Raw genomic sequence first — 22,139 nt, forward strand, 5'->3', positions numbered from 1 at the left:
GCAACCGGCAGCGCGGTTGTCTGTGTGACGTAGTGCTGAGTGGGCAGGCCAAGCTAAGCCTGCGCGCTGATTGGCTGGCGCCGCTGAGCCATGTGACTGTAGGAGAGGGGAGGGGGAGCAAAGTGCTGTTACACATATGGGGAAACTGGTGACTCCGCAGCAGTCAGCGCGCGCGAGAGAGGATAAAAAGTATCGATCTTGTTAAACGAATATTGTTCAATATAAATACCAGCGTTGGTATCGATAGTATCGATCCTGGGATCGATCCGCCCACCTCTAGTCCCAGGGAGGGGCGGGGCCTCTCAGGGCGGCCTCTGTGCGGTCAGGCCGGGGAAGAGTCATCCCGAGGGGTGGGTCCTCCTTCTCCTCCTCCCTCCCGGCAGCAGAAAAGGAAAGCCCACCTTTTTTCATTGTTAAGGACGCGGTGGAATGTGATGGTTTGATCTCCAACGGACCAGGGAGGGGAAGAACCAGAGCGAAGCAGCGAAACAGCGGGTTGAACCCCCCTGTCCTCCCCCCTCCTCCGGTCCGGGCTGGGAATGTTTGGAGGACCTTGTCCCGGGCTCAGTCCTACCGCCGGGGGGAAGTTTGTGGATTAATTCGAGCCTTTTCTGCTTGGACCCCGGAGACGGAGCCGTTCAGGTAAATCCGAGTCTGTTTGGGTTTTTGTCTGATTATTTTGAAGCGGAAATGTTTGCTGGGCTTCCCGAGGGGGACCCAGTCAGTTCGGACTGCAGGAGTCTGAACTGCGGCAAGTTTTCAGCCACTCCTCCTCCTCCTTCTCCTTCTCCTCCGCTGAAGGGAAAACCATCCAGGTTTGCGGAGAAAAAGCCCGGGTTGCTAAAAATCGAATCTCCTGTAGGCTGACTATCTGTTGGATTCCGCTGCTTTTCTCACGGTTTGATGTTTTTATTTCATGTTGACTTTTGTTGGACGTCATCACTACGTCACCACAGGCTGCTGCTGCTGCTGCAGCATTAGATGTTAGAGGAGGAAAAAAAAAACATAATGAAGCACAGGCTGCTTGGTAGGGAAGAGGATTAGGGCCACTGAAAAAATAAAAAAGTTAACTGATGATTACATTTTATTTCAGTTTAATATGGGAAAAAAGTCAGGATTCTGACTTTAATCTCAGAATTCTGACTTTAATCTCAAAATTCTGACTTTAATCTCAGAATTCTGACTTTAATCTCAGAATTCTGACTTTAATCTCAGAATTCTGACTTTAATCTCAAAATTCTGACTTTAATCTCAAAATTCTGACTTTAATCTCAAAATTCTGACTTTAATCTCAGAATTCTGACTTTAATCTCAAAATTCTGACTCTAATCTCAGAATTCTGATTACTTTAATCTCAGAATTCTGATTACTTTAATCTCAGAATTCTGATTACTTTAATCTCAGAATTCTGATTACTTTAATCTCAGAATTCTGACAGCTTACAAACATGTTAGCATCAAGACGTAGCCATGTCTAGAGACTAAACTAGCTCTCTTGTTTTAATAAATTAATGAAATCGCATCACCGGGGACCCCTCGGGCACATTTAAATTTGCCTAATTACGTAATTTTTCACCAATGTGTCACTGGCCCTCTCAATCAACTCACATCTTTGGCTTCCTTCATGGTGCCCATCTACATTAAGATCTAAAATTCTTAGATTAAAGAATTCAGAATTCTGACTTGTTTCCCATATTAAACTGAACTTTTTTTTTCAGTGTCCCTAATCCTCTTCCGTAGCTTGGTGTTCTGGAACCTGATGTTTTGGTGTCTGTTAAATTTGGATGCACTGATTCTCGACTGTTTCCCTCTGTTCTGATCACCATGGGGAGATTTAGGACATTCCTTTTAGTTTCTGAACTGTGGAAGATTTCAGGTACTTTCTTATCCAAAATGTCCCCTTATAGCTGCAGGCTTTTCTGTACCAACAAACTTAGTTTCATTGTAGCTTTTAATAATTTTGAACAACATACATCTGGGTTGGGCATTTATCACATCATTTATCATCTCAACATAAGATTTTGATTTATCATCTCATTGATAAATTAGAATTAATGTTTAAAAATTTCAAAAGAAAATTGGTGAATTGCCAAATAATGTATTTTTACTTTCTTCTTCTTTTTCTTTCTCTTTTGTTTTCCATTGGGAGATTTGACAAATTCAAAGCATATGATTAAATGTGATCACCGTGGGATGTTTAGTGCTATAAATCACTCTTCTTTATACATAAAGGCGTCCTAATGAAAGCTTTTAAATGTGTATAGTTTGTAGCAGCAGTATTTGTGGGTCTATGATTGCTTTGACATGTAGCTGAGAAAGACTGTGAAGAATCACAATAGTTCAACAAAATATCAAGATAAGATTTTGCCCAATTAGTGACATCACATAGATTATAACTCAATAGATCAGTTTGTTTCCGTACATCCACTTGTGTTTTTTCCTCTGTGTTTGTTCTAATTACTCCAACCTCTCAGGATATTGAGCTTTCCAGTGTCTCTCTTTTAGAGGTTTTCTTCAGAACTGGGTTATCAGCAGTATTATGTCCCTGGTCCTACTCTGTGTCTGCATCTTCACTACACACTATACCATCATCATTCCAGTAAACCCAGGAGGGCAGAATTGAGATAAAATCGCTCTCCTCTGTTTATAGGAGAGCAGATTAAAAGGAAGATAAAGTGGTATGTCAGCATGCAATGTCACTGTACTGGAAAACCCCTTGAACTGTAGATGTGAAGGCAAGCAAAATAAAATGCTATTTATACATTTTGCAAGTGGTGGAAATGGAAAGGAAGAACTAAGATTGAACATACACTTTTTTTAGAAAATCAATTGAAAACAATAATGTTTGCGTAATCTACAGCAGTAGATTAATCCAAAGCCCGACTCTGGGTCCAGCTTGAAATATTGAAATCTGTGCCCCTTGCTTGCAACTGGAATCTTCCAGAAACAAAGTCAAAACTAGTTTTTCTGCTATAATGTTTGAATTATGTGTGTCCATAAAAAAAGAAAAAAAAAACACTTTATTTCTTACCAGATTTTCTGTCATCAAAAGTTTGCAAGTCAATCAGATTCCCATAACATCGCTATACGATTCACTAAGTATAAATACCCTGGTTTCACTCCCATGTATATTGACAACAAAACCAAAGACCTAAAAGTATATGTAGTATTTATAGTAGGGCTGCAACTAACGATTATTTTAAAAATCGATGAATCGGACGATTATTTTTTCGATTAATCGATGAATCGGACAAAAAATATTTTTTATATTAACCTCTTTATTCCAAAATAAACATTTTAGACAGAACAAACAAGCACACAAGTACAGGTTGCTCATTAACTGTACTGGTGCAATATGAAAAATAAATGTTTGTGTTAAAACTACGCAAACTTACATGAGAAATGTAGCTGTACATCCACAAAATATAGGCTACTTTGTTTCATAAAGCGCAAAAAAAGACATTTTTGTTTTTAAAAGCCCCTAAGGGGTTCAAAGAATAGGCCCCCCCATTTCAACAAATTATTTTTTTTAGACTAGAAGAGTTCTGCCTTTTAAGACAGGAAAGTATAGCAGTCAAAGTTGCTACTTGAGAAAATACTTAACCATAGAGATAAAAAATAGCCCTGTGATTCAAATTATAAATTGTATTTGGAATAAAAATGAGAGAACTAGGGGTGCTAAAAAACACATTCTCCAAAGACAGATATTTACATGGGAATGTGGCAGATAATTAATTGACATATTACTGATCTTGCTGGATTTTATGCTTTACTTCCATAAATTGCAGGATCTTCTTTACTTTATCTTTGCCAGAAGATTTAAACTTTAAAAGCCTTGCCCTCATAATTTGCAAGTTAATTTATTTATAAAGTAAATGTAAACGCTGCTTAAGCTAATTCAAATGAAATTAAAAGTAAAATAAGTAGCCAACCTTATCACTGTCTGTAACCTACTAACACAGTAAGGAACATGGTGGTTCCGTGCCATGTTAATTTCTTTTGAAAAAAGTTGCATGTTATAACTTTTTTCGCTTTACAAAGCGCAGGCTATTTTAATTATTGTGATCAATTTGCGCCGTCAATCCCGGTGCATGCGCGCTTCATTTGCAGTCTGGACGCTGAGGGTAAACATCCTGAGGCTCTGACTGCAGCTGAGAGGGACTCCTGCGGGAGTGGGGGAGGCGCCCCACGGCAGAGTAGGAACGATACACGCTTTCACGTAAGAGTCTCCAAAAGCCGCCAGTGAAACCGAAAAAAGTTGCCAGATTTGTCGCTAGTCGCTTTTTTGAAAAATAGTCGCTGGAGGGGTCTGAAAAGTCGCTGAGTTGGCAACACTGCTCCTGCGGCGCTGACTCGCTCTGCCATATATTTTTTTCTTCCTCTTTCAGTCAAGAGGCAGTGATGACGGCGCGGCGGATGACGCAATAATCGCGCGACACAACTAATCGATGATGAAATTCGTTGCCAACGCTTTTAAAAGTCGATTTTTATCGATTTTATCGATTCGTTGTTGCAGCCCTAATTTATAGCTTATCTTAGTCAATGTCAATATCTAAATTGGTCTTTTAATTAGCATAATCTTATATCAAAGATCTGCCTTAGAGGGTATAACTACTAGCCTGGGTGCCATTCCGAACTTAGTCCCACCCACAAGGTTTGAGGTCGGGAAGTTCGGTCTGGCATTGCTCCATAGTAGCGCGAGTATGATCGCCCACTCTCTTGCGATCCAATCAAATTGTCAGGGCGGGCTTTATACGATGATGGACAGATGATCAACAGTAACGTAATAAACCATGTGACCAAAGCGCGCTTGGGTGACAACAACAATAGCTGCCGCTGGAGAGTTGAGGTGTGTAGATTCTGCTATTAGGTCTGTTCTAGAAGATATCGACAGCAAATTAATTTTAAAAGAGGAACAGAGAAACGCGATCAAGGCTCATCTTCTTATTCTAGGCGTGCAATTGCACGCTTTGATTTTTGTTGAAAACAACTATGCGTGGCTTAACATACGTCACGCACTCCGTTGCTCTTATTGGTTGTAGGTCTATCCAATTGAGTGCAGAGGCATTTTTTTTCCTGGTTCGTTCAAAACACGCCCCATAATCACAGCTATATGGAGCAGCATCAGACTCATATTCTGACTAGAATTGAGTAGGACTACGTCAGGCTAATAACTACAGCCTCTCCTTAAAATGTTAAAATGATTCATTCAGAGAACATTTAGAGTGATGTAAATTAAAAGGATTAATTTTACTTTAAAAATATATATATAAATCATTGTTTTATACATTTTGATCGGATCCAAAATCTGTTAATATTTGTTTATGTTTATGATGTCATCGTTGACAGGAAAGGATTCTGCATCAGCAGAGTTAGTAGGGTGCAGTCTAGTGAACAGAGCTCAAGTGTTTCCAGGTCTTGGTAGCGTGATAAAGCTGAGAAATGGCTTCTTCTGCATGTTACATTTCTCAGATTTCTCAAATTCTTGAAGCATCTGCTGGTCCAGGGGTGTCCCGATACAACACTTTAATTTCCGATACAATCCTGAACTGACCGATACCTATATTGACCCAATGCGATATCATCAGCACAAATGGTTCATGCTTTTATTTCTAACTTTGTACTGTAAAATGCTGGTAAAGATTCTCAGTCATCCAGATCATAGTCATTCAAAAAGCTAGTTAGAAAACAATCCACTGGACTTTGTTTTCCAAGTTTGAAGACGTTTCGCTTCCCATCCAGGAAGCTTTCTCAATTCAAGATGTCTGGATTAGCGTTGAGTTCCAGGGTTTTATAGAATAGCCAAACAAAAGCCTTGTAATGGCTTAGAAAACATCCACATTGAGACTGAAAAACCAGCGCCACCCCTCAATAATGGAAGTCGTTGAGGTCATTATTGGCTTGCAATACCCAATAACTGGCCCATTCATCTGAAAAGGCAGTCGTTAACGCTCATTGTTAGCCTGGCTGACCTGGCGCACATGCACTGTAGAAAGTTAAAAATGACTTGATCAAGGCCCCGTCCACACGAAGCCGAACCCTGGCCTAAACGCACAAATTTTTCACCAAACCAGCCTCTCATCCATACGAAGCCGGCGTTTCGGGGGTCTGTAAACGATCTTTTTGAGGGAAGATTTTGAAAGATTTTGAAACGCCGTTTTCGCGTTTCCATCTTTAAGCTCTAACCGCATTTTTTTTCTTACACGCATGCGTCATAGCGTCGCCTCTAAACACGCATGCGCGACACAGTATCACAACAACAATGGCGCCGTACTGTGTTGAATGGTTGCTGCTCATGCTACTCACCCTGCTGTCGGGCTTACAACAGAATCTTCTTCTTCTGGAATATCTCCAGGAAGAACAGAGCAATATCGATGACATAGTTCAGCACCTGAATTTGACTGAACCACGAAAATGGACCCGCAGGGCAACCATGTATAAATATTAGTGCGCATGCCCAACATTTCGTCGCCTATTTTTGCTTTGGCACCACAGCGCCACTTGCACGCCTGGCATACATTTTGCAGCGTTTTCATGCATTCGTGTGGACGATCACATTTATTTTATGTCTCCATCTTTACGACAAACGTTCTGGAAAATATTAGCGTTTCGTGTTCGTTTTGACTTCGTGTGGACGGGGCCCAAGTGTCAAAGTTAACTACAGCAAATTGGATGACAACAAGTTACCTGTGTAATATCACTCAACGGGTTACAGAAACTTTAAATAGAAGCAAAGTGTTTCTAGCACCTTGACAATATTGGAGATTTTAGATGCAGCCTAATATAATCCGATAATAGTTTTTTTTTTTTTAACCTAATATCAGATTGGGACCCCTACGGTTGCCAGTTGCTTTCATGAATGCTAAACGTGGAAGTTACAGGTCTAGCACCCCTAGTGGCATAAAATGTACACAGTGTTGCTTTAAGAGTTTTAAAGGAGAAGTCTGGTCAGCAAGGAAAAAAATCAATGGATCAATATTTATACTAAAACTAATACGTTCGAGGTTATTTAATGAATTTAGCATTAATCAGTAAAAAAATAAAATTATAATTTTAATTACGATCACTTATCCGGGAGCGGCCATTTTTGCCCAAATATAGTAGCCCCTCCCTCCTGCCATCTTCCAGCAGTGACGTCACGGTGCGGTAAGCCTAGCGCCATTCTCCCCGCTTTACAAGCTAAATCAATGGGAACTACTAGACACATCTGCAATCAACAACAATTATTGAAGATTTCCAGAGGACTTCACCATTGAAATTCACCAGAGCTATAGTGAAACTGACAATGCCCACGTGCATGGCAGCTGGATGCTGGAATACATCGGGTAAAAGTGAAAAAAAAGAGTTATTCCACCTTTCTGATTCCCGATCCTCCACGGACGGGTTGGTCGTTGGATCGCCAACTTGAAGAGGGAGGATTTGCCATCGAACTTCTGGCCAGAGAAAAAACCCGTAATATGTAGCCAACATTTGGAAGAAGAATGTTTTCAAGATGACTTGGATAATAGCGCGTTGTGACAAACACCAGATACAGCACTGGGACTTGATCAACAGCCGATACCGCACCGTGACGTCACTAACCAGTAGGTGGCAGTAGTGTTCTTTGACAAACATGGATGCCTCCAGTAAAGCACATTCACATGAAAATTACTCTGAAATAAAAACACTGATCATTTATTGAACAGGATGTAAAAATTTGATATTTAAAGAACTTTCAGAAGTTTGAATTTTTAATATGACCAGACTGGAGATGGGTTATGAATTCAATCACATACTGAGACCTAGGCGGACTTATTTTTTTTGTCCATAGCTTGAAAGATAATAAAACCAATTTGGAAATCCATGGATAACCATTGAAGTGGAATTATAGGTCGGCTACACATCTGATCCACAATACAAAGGCACCCTGGAAAAAATTGAGGATTAAACGGCTCGTTAATTGCTTTTATTTAAAAAGAAAGGCAGTGTGTTGAATTATGCCTTCTGACCTAAAAATCTGCTGGGTACAAAAGGCAAGGAGATAGACACACCTCAGCCTGATGCCTGTTATTTCTTGTCCATATAACTGAAACTCTCTGGCAGCCATTTTTTTGCTGCCTGGTTAAGCATATATAACGAGATAATTAAAACTGACTCATCAGGTCGGAAGTTGTAAATACTTGGTGAAGTGAACTTTCTGTTTGAGTATCTGTGTTTGCCTTGTGCTCCCGTGTGATTGAAAGTGCTCTGCTGTGTTGTCTGCATGCCTGAAAAACGTGGTTGCAGTCTGAACAGTACATGTCCTGTGCTCCTTTCTCCAGAACAGTAAGACATGAATGCTTATGCATGTAGAAGCAGCAGACAAGCTGCTTGTGGTTGTGGAGAACTAATGTGCCAGGTGGGGCTCGTAAAGAGCAGCACAAGGGAGGGAATGGAGACGGAGGGGACCTGCCTTGACCTGTTTCAGACACGAAGGAGACAAAAAGGGGGGGGGGGGGGGGGGGGGGGAATATCCCTGATGACTTTTCAGTGCGGCTTGCCTTCCCAGCCTGCTGCAGATTATGCCAGCCTGCTGTGAACCCACTTTCCTCTGGACTGGGCACAGGCTCCTGAATGGAAGCTCACCAGGAGGGTAGATGTGTGAAAAGAATTTCCTTTGGTATTTTATTTTACCACTTGTGTGGTGAAGGGCAGGAGTTTGTTGGGGAAAAACCAAAAGGAAAACATCTGAAAGTCTTAACTAAAGTCAAGAGTGAAATGCCTAACTTTCCCCTGATTACAGCTTCAGCCTTGCCTTTTCAGTCCTGGGAAATTATACCCAGTTTGGTTTGGTTAAGTTGGCTCAAAGGAGGTTTGATTCCCAGCAAGATGCCCTCTTATTTCCAGAAACATTTTACACAGCGATGCGATACATTTTCAACAGTTGAAACCGCCACCTGTTTTAAAGAGTTAAATGACGCCTTTAGTGCCAAGAAATAACATTTGGAGAAGATTTTCTATCCAGGAGTTGTCACTTAAATTAATAATCTTATTTCTCTTCTCTCTTAAAACACATGATTGGTTTTCCATTCAGCAGAACACTGCGACCGCCCTGTGAAGCTGCCCGCTCTGCTTTGGGTGAAACCAAAAACTAATCATTATGGGTGTCCAATAAGGGTCATTATCAGCCTAAGCACTGGACCTGGGGATTACTGAGTGGCAAAATAACTGCTCTGGGGATTACATTAAAATATTGAGGTTTTCTGCCTGGGAGAATCAGACCACTGGGAATGTCAAAGCTGGCCTGTCGTTGGTAATTTTACTGCCTCTCCCCTAATAGCCCTGCTGTCGGTGTGGCATATATGTGTGAAATACAGAACATGGCTACTGGTGTCTCAAGTGTAGGGAACTGAGGGTAAAACAAATGAAATGTGTAAAATTATTATCAGGAGGGGTGGAGGGGATAAAATGCATCATAAGTTTTATCCTTTTAAGTGGAGGCAACTGATTCAAACCCATTCTGCAATTTCATGGCAATACAGTTTAGTTTTATAGCACCAATTTGTCAAACTACCCAAAGATCTAATTTATTCTAGTTTGGAAATTATGTAGTTTAGTTTATTATTAAGATTCGTTTAAAGTTTACTATCAAAGGAAGTAAATTACATCCAGCCGTTGACTTACAGCAGATTGCGTCCAGCCGTTGACTTACAGCAGATTGCGTCCAGCCGTTGACTTACGGTGGCAGGTTGCCTCGAGCCGTTGACTTACGGCAGATTGCCTCGAGCCGTTGACTTACGGCAGATTGCGTTCAGCCGTTGACTTATGGCAGGTTGTGTCGAGCCGTTGACTTACGGCAGGTTTACGGCAGGTTGCGTCGAGCCGTTGACTTACGGCAGATTGCGTCGAGCCGTTGACTTACAGCAGACTGCGTCCAGCCGTTGACTTACGGCAGATTGCGGGAGATTGCGTCCAGCCGTTGACTTACGGCTGATTGCGGCGGATCGCATCCAGCCGTTGACTTACGGCTGATTGCGGCGGATCGCATCCAGCCGTTGACTTACAGTGGATTGCGGCGGATCGCGTCCAGCCTTTGACTTGCTGCGGATCGCGGTGGATCGTGTCCAGCCTTTGACTTGCGGCAGATCGCGTCCAGCAGTTTTACTTACAGTGGATTGCGGCCGATTGTGTCCAGCCTTTGACTTGCGGCAGATCGCGGTGGATTGTATCCAGCCGTTGACTTGCAGCGGATCGCGTCCAGCCGTTGACCTACAGTGGATTGCGGCGGATCGTGTCCAGCCTTTGACTTGCGGCGGATTGTGTCCAGCCGTTGACTTTGGGCGGATCGCGTCCAGCCGTTGACTTACAGTGGATTGCGGCGGATCGTGTCCAGCCTTTGACTTGCGATGGATCGTGGTGGATCGTGTCCAGCCGTTGACTTGCGGCGGATCGCGTCCAGCCGTTGAATTAGAGCGGATTGCCGCGGATCGCTTCCAGCCATTGACTTACAGCGGATTGCGGCGGATCGCTTCCAGCCGTTGACTTACAGTGGATTGCGGCGGATTATGTCCAGCCGTCGAATATCAGGGGATTGCCTTCAGTCGTCGTCTCACAGAGGATTGTGTGCAGTTGCTGCCTATTGTGTTCTCGTTGTTGAATTTTAATACAAGTCATCTGGTCATTTCTTTGCCACAGATTACATTCAGTCACTGGCATTATGGTTGGTTAAAAGCAGTCCCTTGTACAGAGCATGCACGTAGTGACAGGGGAGAGAAAAATGACAGATAACCAGAACCGGGCTTAGTGTACCCAGTTGTCTGCTATGACCGGCTTCATGTTTACAGTAGTATCAGATGGATTGGGATATCAGTTCTATTTACTTCAGTAACTCTTTTCACTTATTGAAACACAGAATAATTATAGACATTTGATTATAATGATTATTGTCAGGTTGATTATAAAGATTTTCCACTCAAAACAAGTGAAATATGACATTGAGGGCTAGAATGTTCAATCAGACTAATAAATACCCAAACGCTGGCTTTAAGGTTGTTATATTTCAAAAAGTGGTTTTAATCTGACAAAGACCCTCATGGGAATGTATCCTCCACTTTCTGGACTAAAACTGTACATATGTGTTACAGCAGCTTGGAAGCTCTCAAGAAGCAAAGCAATACTGGGTCTGGCTATAGATAAGCCTATAGACTAAATCAGGCTAATATAAACACATTTATATATCCTCAATTCATCGCAAGACTAAGGTCAGACTCATTTCAAGATTTTAAAGATATACTTTCTTTACAAATAAATATGCAAAACTGGTTTTTCCATATATTCTCTATTAGGGCTACATGATGCTAAAAACATTGTGAGATAATATAAAGGTAGGAAAGAAGTTATGAATGACCTGCTGCGTAGAAAATTTATTCCATCTACCTTAATTGACTCTCAGGATTTCTTCATTTTGATAGAGTGTTCACTCTTAAAAGTTTAATTTCCAAATGTGTTTGCAGACCCATTTACCAGGCGACTGTCCTGGCAGTTTGCTGGCTGTAGAACAAACCGCATCGTTTCTGAGTTATGAGAGGGAATTGTACCACAGTTAAGGACAAACTCTAGTGAAGCTGCTTTCAGTTGTTTGTAAAATATACATTTTTATTTTTGATCGATACTCCCTATTATTTTGTTTTCACTGCTTAGATAGAATTTAATTTTAGAAGCAAAACAAACTCGGTCCTAGAGACCCATGAATACAAGTGTCGTTGCTTTATAACCTAAATCCTGATTGGCTGTAATTGATACCTGGGTTAGATTTAGGAGCGGATGGTGTCAGTGTTGGCAGTTTGTTAGTGGTTGAATTTTTCTTCTTGCCTCAGTTACCCGTTGGTCCAGAAATAGCAGAGAAGAGGATGCAGAGTGATGTTGCAAACTTGGACCTCCTTGAAATAGCGCAGATGAATCATGATCTCTTCCATCAAGTCTTGTATAAAAGCCCACTCACATATCCTTTTATGTGTGTGTGAGTGTGGGAGGCAATATAACAGTAAAGTACAGTAGAGTGTAGTATCCTGGACGGAGGTTTGCGTTGGCCAGCTGGAGCAGCGTCAGCCTGGTTCACAGAAGCTCGTTGGAAGGAAGCCTCGTGCCAGAAAGACAGCAAACTGATGTGTAAACGGCGTCTCTGCAGTGAACCTGAGGAAATAAACTTACGATCTACAGTAGCAGACATTCCCAGTCAAACGCCAGCTGAATGGCGGCCAACTTCCAGCCACTGGAGTGACCCCTTCCTTCTCCTGGGTGTGCATTTTTTTTTTTAACTCTTGACTCCACCCTTTCACTGAATTACAGGGTCTGACCAGGAGAAGGCGCTTCTCTTTATGCTCTCTCTGCTTTTTCTCATAGTAGCTTCATCTGGTCTGTTCCTGTTTGGCTGTGACTCCATCCTGGAGAGAAATATCAGCTGTGCTGCTGCCATCAACACCTTTGTTTCTAGATGTTGGAGATTGGCTTGTTTTTCAGTGTAGTCCTGTTTCTCTGACTGTGACTAACTGGATGTGCTCTCTTCATCCTCTGACATGGGAGCTGGCTCGGAGCTCGTCTGCCTGGCTGTGTGTTTCCTGGACGAAGCCGTCATTAACAGCTGTTTTTTGTGTCTCTGGTGTTCAAGGAGACAGAAGGAGCCGGCTTCTGCAGATGGCCGCTCACACTGAGCCTGGTTCTGCTGGAGGTTTCTTCCTGTTCAAAGGGAGTTTTTCCTCTCCACTGTCGCTACAAGGATGTTTAGTGTGAGGGATTGCTGAAGAGTCAATGAGTCGATGCAATCAGCTGGTTTTCCTTAGATAGAAAACTTTGAATCAATCTGACTGGATGATCTGGTGAACTGGAAAGTGACCTGAGATGACATGATGTGAATTGGCGCTATAGAAAAAAATTGAATTGAATTAAGGGAGTTTAGGGGCAAATATTGGCATTGGTGTTACAATACAATACACAGTTCACGATACAATATCACGATTTTGCTGCAATACTATATATTGCAATATTTTTCCCAGCTATCAAAATTAAATGTATAGATAAAAAATCAAGTGCTGTGTTTATGTGGTATCGGCTGTTGATCAAGTCCCAGTGCCGTATCTGGTGTTTGTCACAACGCGCTATTATCCAAGTCATCTTGAAAACATTCTTCTTCCAAATGTTGGCTACATATTACGGGTTTTTTCTCTGGCCAGAAGTTCGATGGCAAATCCTCCCTCTTCGAGTTGGCGATCCAACGACCAACCCGTCCGTGGAGGATCGGGAATCAGAAAGGTGGAATAACTCTTTATTTTCACTTTTACCCGATGTATTCCAGCATCCAGCTGCCATGCACGTGGGCATTGTCAGTTTCACTATAGCTCTGGTGAATTTCAATGGTGAAGTCCTCTGGAAATCTTCAATAATTGTTGTTGATTGCAGATGTGTCTAGTAGTTCCCATTGATTTAGCTTGTAAAGCGGGGAGAATGGCGCTAGGCTTACCGCACCGTGACGTCACTGCTGGAAGATGGCAGGAGGGAGGGGTTACTATATTTGGGCAAAAATGGCCGCTCCCAGACTCTGTGATCGCAACAAAAAATATTATTATTTACATTTTCTTACTGATTAATGCTAAATTAATTAAATCCCCGCAAACTAATTCGTTTTAGGTATAGATAATGATCCATTGATTATTCCTGGCTGACCGGACTTTTCCTTTAACTTTTGAAATGATTAGTTTTTCCTCCCTGTTTTATCCTCATTAACTCTCCACATGATAATAGAATAAATCACTTTAGAAAGTAGGATTGCAGGAAAACAGCTGAACAGTGAAGTTTAAAAGTAGCCTTGGCATAAAGAGAGTCAGAAACAGACTGTTGTCGGAGACCGATGTGTTGTCAGGTGTTTAACCGTGTGCACCTATGCAGGTATTTCTACGTCTAGGGGCACTTCTGCTTGTTGCTGTTCCCATCAAGGTAGATCTGTCATCAGATACTAGAGGCTCGGCGTCCTTCACTCAGTGAGCTGTAACTAAAAGTGCTTTTCAGCTCCGAGCGAACACATGACTCACTCAGTCCCACCCGCTCACACTGATGGGCGCTCTCACTCTCCCCGTCATGTCAAAGCACCAACGGCCGCTCTTTAAGCACAGTCTTTCTGCATCTATGGAGGTGCTTGTATGATCTTTCTATTTAGAAGGAATTTTATCAAAGGTTTGGACTTTTCTGAAATAGAAATGCAGAATGTTCCTGCTTCCTTTTATCTCCTGCTCTGTTGGGCTGCCTGACAAAGCAGCAGGAGGAATTTCCAAGTTTTATCTTAAAGTTCACTGAATGCCTTATGCAAGCGAAAAATCAGATGAAAGAAGTTACATGCAGAGAATCCTTTGATTGATCAAAGCGTAATAGATTTAGTCTCTGTTCCTTTCTGAAAGGTTGCATAACTGCCTTCCAAAGAAACCAGTTTCCAGACTGACATATCTCCTATTTACTGACCTGAGGAGGATTTGATTGAGTTACTGGGTAGTTATCAAACATGTTACATGAGCAGAAGAATTGGGTATTGTTTTTGACAAACGGTCTCTGCTCTTAAAAAAAAAGGTTTTCACACTGGCAACTTTTCCCCATTATTATTAATTCTAGTGCGCTTTTATGTTGATTTTAATGCAATAGACCAACACAAAGTAAAATAGATCGTTCCCAAAACACCGGAACTGGAAGTAAGTGATTGAGAACCGCTGATAGGATACCAGTGGGTGGAGTGGAGTCATCGTCAAGGCTTTTATTTTTGTCAGCTATGACTCTGTCGAGTGTGATTATTACAGACAGAGACATGTTTTAATGATGGTTCCTTAGAAAATATATGATGTAAAGATGGCTGTCATTGGTATAGATCCATGCCAGGTAGACAAATATGAACCACAGGGTAAGTAAACAGTGTTGCATTTTTTTTTTCTTATATGTGTATATAGTCTTTATTTATTGTCCAAAAATTTAAATAAAAGTCACTTCAACATGATGCATTGCACAAACAGTCTATAAATGAGTAACATTTTCTTAAATTAAGTGTATTTACCCTTAATTTGAGTAGGTAAATAAAGTATTTTTACCCTTAATCTAAGATAATCAGATAATATTCACTTGAAATATGACAATGGAATAGTTTTTTCTTATTTTAAATGTTAATGGTCTTGTTCCATTGGCAAAATGTCTGACTTACCTCCACAGTTCAAGAAAAAACGTAGTTAATTTAAGAAAAAATGACATTTCTGCAGTGCAGAAATCTGTAGATTTAGAAGTAATGAGCCGTTTACCCTCTTCTTTCCGTCAAAAAGGAAAATCCGCTTTTTTCATGTGTTTTCTCTTTGGATATTAGCAAGTCACACTTGATGATGCTTCGTTGCAAAGTTTTCTCACTATCACTTCTTCTGATATTCTGGATGTAATGAAACGTGTCAGTGCTCTTTGTTTGTGTAAGAAAATACAAACAACGTAGCATGGTTAAGCCAAAAACTGTCTCAATGCTTTTTATAATATGATGATCAAGCTGATGTGGGAACTTTCTATGAAATAGAAAATGAGAGTCCTAAAGGTGTCATTAACAAGAAAAGTATAGTTAATCATTCACAAATCTGTTAGAGCAGAGGAATAGAGCTACAGTGGGTTAGATTAAAACAAACTCATAAGTTAGTATGGCCTAGTCAAAGCCCACACTTAAATCCAGTTGAGTGTCTACAGAAAGATTCAAAAGATGATGTTCGCGGATGTTCTCCATCTACCCTGGTGGTTTTGGAATTAGGAACAGAATAACGTTGTTTGCCCACTAGGTGATTTTCCCACGAATACCTCACAATTTCAAACAAGTTTGATCTTCTCCCGACCTCACGATTCCTGATTGGGAGGTGGTCATTAGAGGCTGATCTCCCCTTGTTACCCCGCGTCGCACAATCGGGCTGAAAGTCGGCCCGGTCGAAAAAAATTCTCCCATGACTGTAGAATCGGCCCGAAAAGGGCAAAAAACCCATCTGCTCGGGTCCTGCTTCATTCCAGTGACGTTGCGCTACATGATTGGCTGAACGTTGCCGCATGACGTAAAACATTGTGGTGTGCCAAGTTGGGAGCATCTGTAGCGTTAGCGTGACTAATGATCGATGAAGTTTTACCTGATGGATATCTATACTGAATAAAACCTGCTTCTGGTAAACAAAACCGTTAGACCAGGATATGTAGGGGGTAGCGCTGTGGCTAGCTGTGCTCAGTAGCTAACAGGTTAGCCTCTTTTAGCTCGGTCAGTTAGCCACATTAAGCTACGCTTCTTTTAAATTCGTGTCAACAACAACCGTTCGTTTCCTACAAGTAGAATAACTGTTTTATTTATCTAAAATCTCTACGAAAGTCATTTTTTAAGACGTTCCATTTGTTCTCCTCTGCCCTCAGATCTTAATAAAAAGAATAAAAATAAGCTGAGACTTTTTTTTGTCACCTTGTTAAATAGCAGAGCTCGGTTAGAGGGTAGTGTTTCCCTTCAAAACTGACAATGATTGTTTTCTACTTTCAGCTACTTTAGATCGCCAATGAAATGTAGAATAATAGCAAATATAGGGAATCATTTTGAGACTCCAAAGGAGATTTGATCCTTAAGAAATGGGTAAAATACAGTTTGTTCGAGTGGAGTTGGCACATGATGATGTCATAAGAAGGGACGGGGCCCCGAGCAGATCTGGTACCCACACCGGCTTAACCCATCGCCTTGTGGAGCAGTGGTCTGCCATTGTGGGGCGCCCAGGGAGCAATCGGGGGTTAAGGGTCTTGCTCAGAGACCCAGTGGCAGTCTTTGGGAGTGGGTTTTTAACTCACAACTTCAGGAATACAAGCACTATGCTCTAACCGCTAGGCCATGAGCTGTAGAGACGTAACCCACAAGTCTAGAAACACCAACAATCAACAAGGAGTTAATAAATTAAAGAGTTCTGAGTCTGTTAGCAAAGTGCTGTGAGCCGCTGGGATTTTCACTGACATCTGATTGGTGTTGGTTGATTTGAAACCTACTAAAACTTTGTTCCTTTTGTACTTTGGTCTGCTGGTTTATCAGCACTCTGTAGATCACAGATGCTATGATGGAAATCTGTTTATGATGAGTTATAAAAACAGTAAATGATCACTTATCTCCTGGTTGAACATATCTCACCAGTAGCATCAGTCCTGACTTACTGCTCCCATCCGGGTTTATTTATCAGCCCACTTCCTGAAACCAACCGCCAACCATCTGAAGGCGTTACGTGACTCACTGGTCTCATCGATTTTGCTGAAAAAAATAATTAATTGATCATCTTTTCGCTGGAAAATGTTCCTGAAATGTGTCGCCTTTTCATCTGTTTTTTCCCCTTGTTTGGTAAATGAATAACTGCTCGATTTAACATTCAAAGAATTTGTTTCCCAAAGCTGCCCTGTGAACTCCTTCCTGCTGTGTTTTTGCCTTAAAGAAGAATGTGTTGGTGACAGATAGTTGTTGTGATAATGATTAATCAGCCTCACATGATTGGAGTTTGGACCATATTGACCAATAATGCGGGTCAGTCTGCTGCAGTAGCCTTGCTGTTAACACCACCAACTTAAACTGAATGAGATGATCATTTAAAAGGCACAACACATCATTTTTTTTTAAATCTTATAACTCTGTCCTGGCTTGAAGTCGACAATACTTTAATTATTTTCTTCAGTCTTTTTAAAAAACAAAACTAAAAAACAATGGAGCAACAGTCAGCCTAGAGTTACTTAAGACCGAATGACGTTATCTCTGCAATCAATGCATATTACAATGGCCCACTCAAGACAAAAGCAGTAATAGCAAGTCAACATGAAGAGTGTGAGTTCATAAAATTGGGGTTTAGATGGTGAGATCCAGAGAGTAGGGAAGGAAGTCTGGAGGGCGCTTATCTTAGAGAGGGTCGCAGTGAGAGCCAGCAGACCTAAGGAGGAGGAGCTAAAAACTGGATTTAGTTTGTATTTTACCCAAAGAATGGTAGAGATTGTAAAGCGTCTGTCACACCTAGAGATGTCCCGATCCAGGTTTTTGCACTTCCGATCCGATACCGATATTGTTTTTGGACTTCCGATCCGATACCGATACTGGCCGATACCAGCCTATCCGAGCATGTATTTAAGTTTAAGTTAAAGTATTTAGCCTTAGTTGTAAGACTCATGTTGAAAAGGGTTTTAGTACTCTTGATAACATCTAGCCAGCTAAATTAGGTGAGATTGAATAAAACACAATGCTTGGTAACAACAAACTTACCTGTTTATTAAGAGATAAACACAAACTGGACAAAATTATGAATAGCAATCTAATATTGCACAGTGAACAGTAAAACCGTAAACAGTTAAAGGTGCAAGTATTACTGTAAGTTTTAATAAAAATGCAAAACAGGGAAACACTGGCGCAAAAAAGTGGAATGGATCGTTTCAATCGGCGAAACTGGAAAATACGGACCGGATTTCTTTTTAAAAACTGGATCGGCAGTCTGGATCGGCATTTTTCATGCTTTGCCGATACGCATTTTTTTGCCAATATCGGCGTCCCGATCCGATACGTGGATCGGATCGGGACAAGCCTAGTCACACCTTGACGATTTAGACCAGCGTATGCCTGACGTACAAAGAAACTGGCAAAAGCGCTGGCATACGTTAATTAAGCTATGTGTTGCATAAGTTATGAGCACGCTGAAACACGCTGGCACACGTTGACGTACGTTGAGTATGTCCAGAAGTTTTGTGCATGCTAAAAATTTCCTGACATATGCCAGCAAATGCTCATACGTGGCCATAAGTTGCAGGTAAGTCATCTGATTGTTGACATGCGTTAAGTGTGAGTTACTCATAAGTCGTGGTGTCTTAGCTGTGAGACCATCCTGATCTCGCGAGCTTTCAAGGTTTCACTCACAGATCAGTCTGGAGACTCCCCGTTAAAGAAGATTTGGAGCCGTTCACCAAACGAACGTCCAATCAGCGTTGGCTTTGAGGCGGGTTGAGGTGTGACGCAACGAGAAGCGCGACAGTTCAGTCTAAAGAACATGGCGGCTTCAGCCGATGAAACTAGCGTTAGCGTGGCTATCGAGCAAGTTTTATCGGAATTACAGAGTATTTCTTCACTGAAAGAAGAGCAAAACCCTGCTCTGGAGGCTTTTCTCAGAGGAAAAGATGTTTTTGCTCTTCTCCCGACTGGTTTTGGCTTGTGGTTGTTTTTTCGTCGTCGCTCTGTTAGTACGTCATTTGCTTCGTTGATCTGATTGGTTTATTTGGCCCGTCTATCACCAACATAGGCCAATCAGCTAACCAGCATTTTCGCCCCTTCCCAAAATTACTTCAACGGAAGGTTTCCAGATGGATATGCGGAGCAAATCCATCTGGTGGAGTCAGGTTAGTGGTGTCTAGCTTATGCAAAACCTTTGAGTAACTTGTGCATTACTTCTGCGTAACTTATCAAGAACTTCTCTCCAACGCATATCAGTGTATCTGCCGTGTTCCAGACGAGCGCTGAACGTGTTTCTAACTTCCAGCTACTGTATAATGGCGTACTGGCAGCGTTTTGGTATAAAGGGGGTTCACAGGAGGAAACCGTCAGTTCTCCTCCCCCATCATAGGATGAGCCAGAAGGTGAGTGTGATGGATCCTCCCTGCGTTCACGCCCACCACCAACAAGCTTCCTAGCAGACATGATGCTGGATCTGCTGCGACTGCAAACCTTCTTTCTTTCTTTTTTGTTTTTATGTACTCTTTTTTTTGGGGCGGGCTGTAAACAGCAGATAGGTTAATACCGCAAAGACATCTTTCTATGCAGGCTGGCCACCTCCGGGCGCATCGCTGTCCCCCTCAGGACACTGGCTTGTGAGTTTTTGTGGGCGTTCCTCTGCCCTGCGTTCTGCATAAGTCAGGCTGTCGTTGGACATCATTTTTTGGGCTCGTTATGAATACTCTATGTCTACGCGCAAACTCGAAAAATACATAGAAAGTTGATCGTATGTCAGCATTTTAGAAGATTTTGGGACGTCAGGCAAACGCTGGCTAAATCATCAAGGTGTGACAAGGCTCTAAATACTCAATAAATGAATTATTAATTCACATTTTTATTATTTTATGTCTTTATCATAACAGGAACTGTATCTCAGCAACCAAACATAAACATCAGATGAGGGCATTTATTGCTAGTTATTTTTTTACAGGGTCTTTTAAAGCTGATTACTTTGAAATTACAGATCCTCGTTATGTGCTGCACTGCAATAAAATGAAATACAAGTAAGTAAACTTGGCTTAAAGTGAGTGTATTTTCCTTTGTTTTGGGCAGGTAGGCAAGACACTTTTAAGACATTAATAAAGAAAAATCAGTTATCTAGTTTTTTGTGCATAACATCTAATTATCTTATTTCATGGACAAAAATATTAGTTTCTTAGGGAGATCATCTTATTTGCCTGCCCAAAATATAGGCAAATATACTGATTTTAAGAAATCTTTACTTATTTTTTTTTTTTTATTTCACTGTGCTGATATTATTTCACTGGTTCTCAGACCAGATGTTGCTTTTCCTTCCTCTAATGCATGTCACAGCGGTGATTTATTTTAGATTTTCTGGTTCTAAGATCTGATTTTTGGTTGAGAAATATACGTTTCTGCTAACCTTACCTGCAAGCTAAATTCTTGTGGGTTTTGTTGTTTCACAAACTTCCAAATCTCATCTTGTCCTGCTTCAACCGTTGGAGAACGATCCAAGACGGATCGGCCAATGACGTTGCAGTATTATGGTTTAAGGTGGGACAAACAGCTGTGGTGAAACCAGGAGCTATGTAGCCCCACGGCCGAACCAAAATAAAAATGGCAGCTACTGGACGTACGGCAAACTGCTGCTATCACATCTGTTTGATCAGAATCCAACATTCTGATCAAACAGATGTGATAGAAGAGCATAAACGATGTCTGCTTCTGTCTCCTTGAACCCCAGTGGGCCTCGGCAGATGGCCGCTCACACTGAGCCTGGTTCTGCTGGAGGTTTCTTCCTGTTCAAAGGGAGTTTTTCCTCTCCACTGTCGCTACAAGCATGCTTAGTGTGAGGGATTGCTGAAGAGTCAAGGAGTCGATGCAATCAGGTGTTTTTCTTTAGATAGGAAACTTTGAATCAATCTGACTGGATGATCTGGTTAACTGTAAAGTGACCAGAGATGACATGATGTGAATTGGAGCTATAGAAATAAACTGAATAGAATCGAATAAAAGCCAAAGTTGTTGTGGTTTCTCATGGCGTCTGCTGCTATTTCACCTTTTAAGTGTTTAAAACCAAACTTTACAAGGCAGGCAGTGGGTGAACCTTAATTCAATATCAGAAGATATCGCGATATAATTAAATTCAATAACTGTGATATCACAATGATTACAGCATTTGTCACTGACCCGTACTTTAGGTTTTATGTAGTTTTATTGCGTATTCTTTTTTGAAGCTAATATTTATAAAGTCTTATACTCAGAGGCTAAATTATTGTCGAACGTTTGTACAGGCACCTGTAGGGAGGATGCTTGGCAGTCTTTCTGAGACTTTTTTATTTTATTTGAATTGATATCAAAATGATTTAATAATGAGCTGAAATTGAGAAATATCTCGTTATATATGTTTTCGGTCACTAGATATGGCTTTGGCCAATCAGCTTGGAGGATTCTAATAAATTTCAATCTTTTCTCTCCAATCAGAGCTGTCCTAGATTAATGATTCATAGAACTGAACCGTAGTTTCTAGACATTATAAATCTAGCTTCTCAGGTTCAGTTTCTGCAGGTCTTCCGTTGTTTGTTTTCTGCCTCGCTCTCACAGTTCTGTCAAAAATGGCTGCCATATTGGAAAAAAAAACCTAACCAGGGAAGAGGTGCAAAGGAAGCAGACTTCAAAAGCATGTGGGAGGAAGTGGAGGAAGGGAGCAAGGCGGTGCAGCGTTGCCTGTACATTCCTTAGACTTTTTACTTTTTTCTTCCTAAAGTGCTTTCTTCATTAAGTGGCTCTGTGATTGTTATCGGGTCGTATTATCTCCTGGTCTTTCACCTCACTTCTCCCCTTCCCGCCCCATCCGTCTCTCTCTCCGACCACTCCAGGGGTATTTTTGGAACGTAATGAAAAGCGAAATCTGAACTCCT

General features: G+C 41.4%; 1 protein-coding gene across 1 annotated transcript in view; it reads left to right on the top strand.

Annotated features, from left to right (window-relative positions):
* Positions 1-337: 337 nt before the first annotated feature.
* luzp1 (leucine zipper protein 1) overlaps positions 338-22,139 on the top strand; it is an 88,292-nt gene continuing 66,490 nt past the window's right edge. The window contains exon 1 of the mRNA XM_038307042.1: positions 338-642. The gene's annotated coding sequence lies outside the window, so the exon portion shown is untranslated. The remainder of the gene's footprint in view (positions 643-22,139) is intronic.

The sequence above is a fragment of the Cyprinodon tularosa genome, unplaced genomic scaffold (assembly GCF_016077235.1).
Source record: "Cyprinodon tularosa strain WSP-4 unplaced genomic scaffold, ASM1607723v1 ctg6, whole genome shotgun sequence".
Taxonomy (NCBI): Eukaryota; Metazoa; Chordata; class Actinopteri; order Cyprinodontiformes; family Cyprinodontidae; genus Cyprinodon; species Cyprinodon tularosa.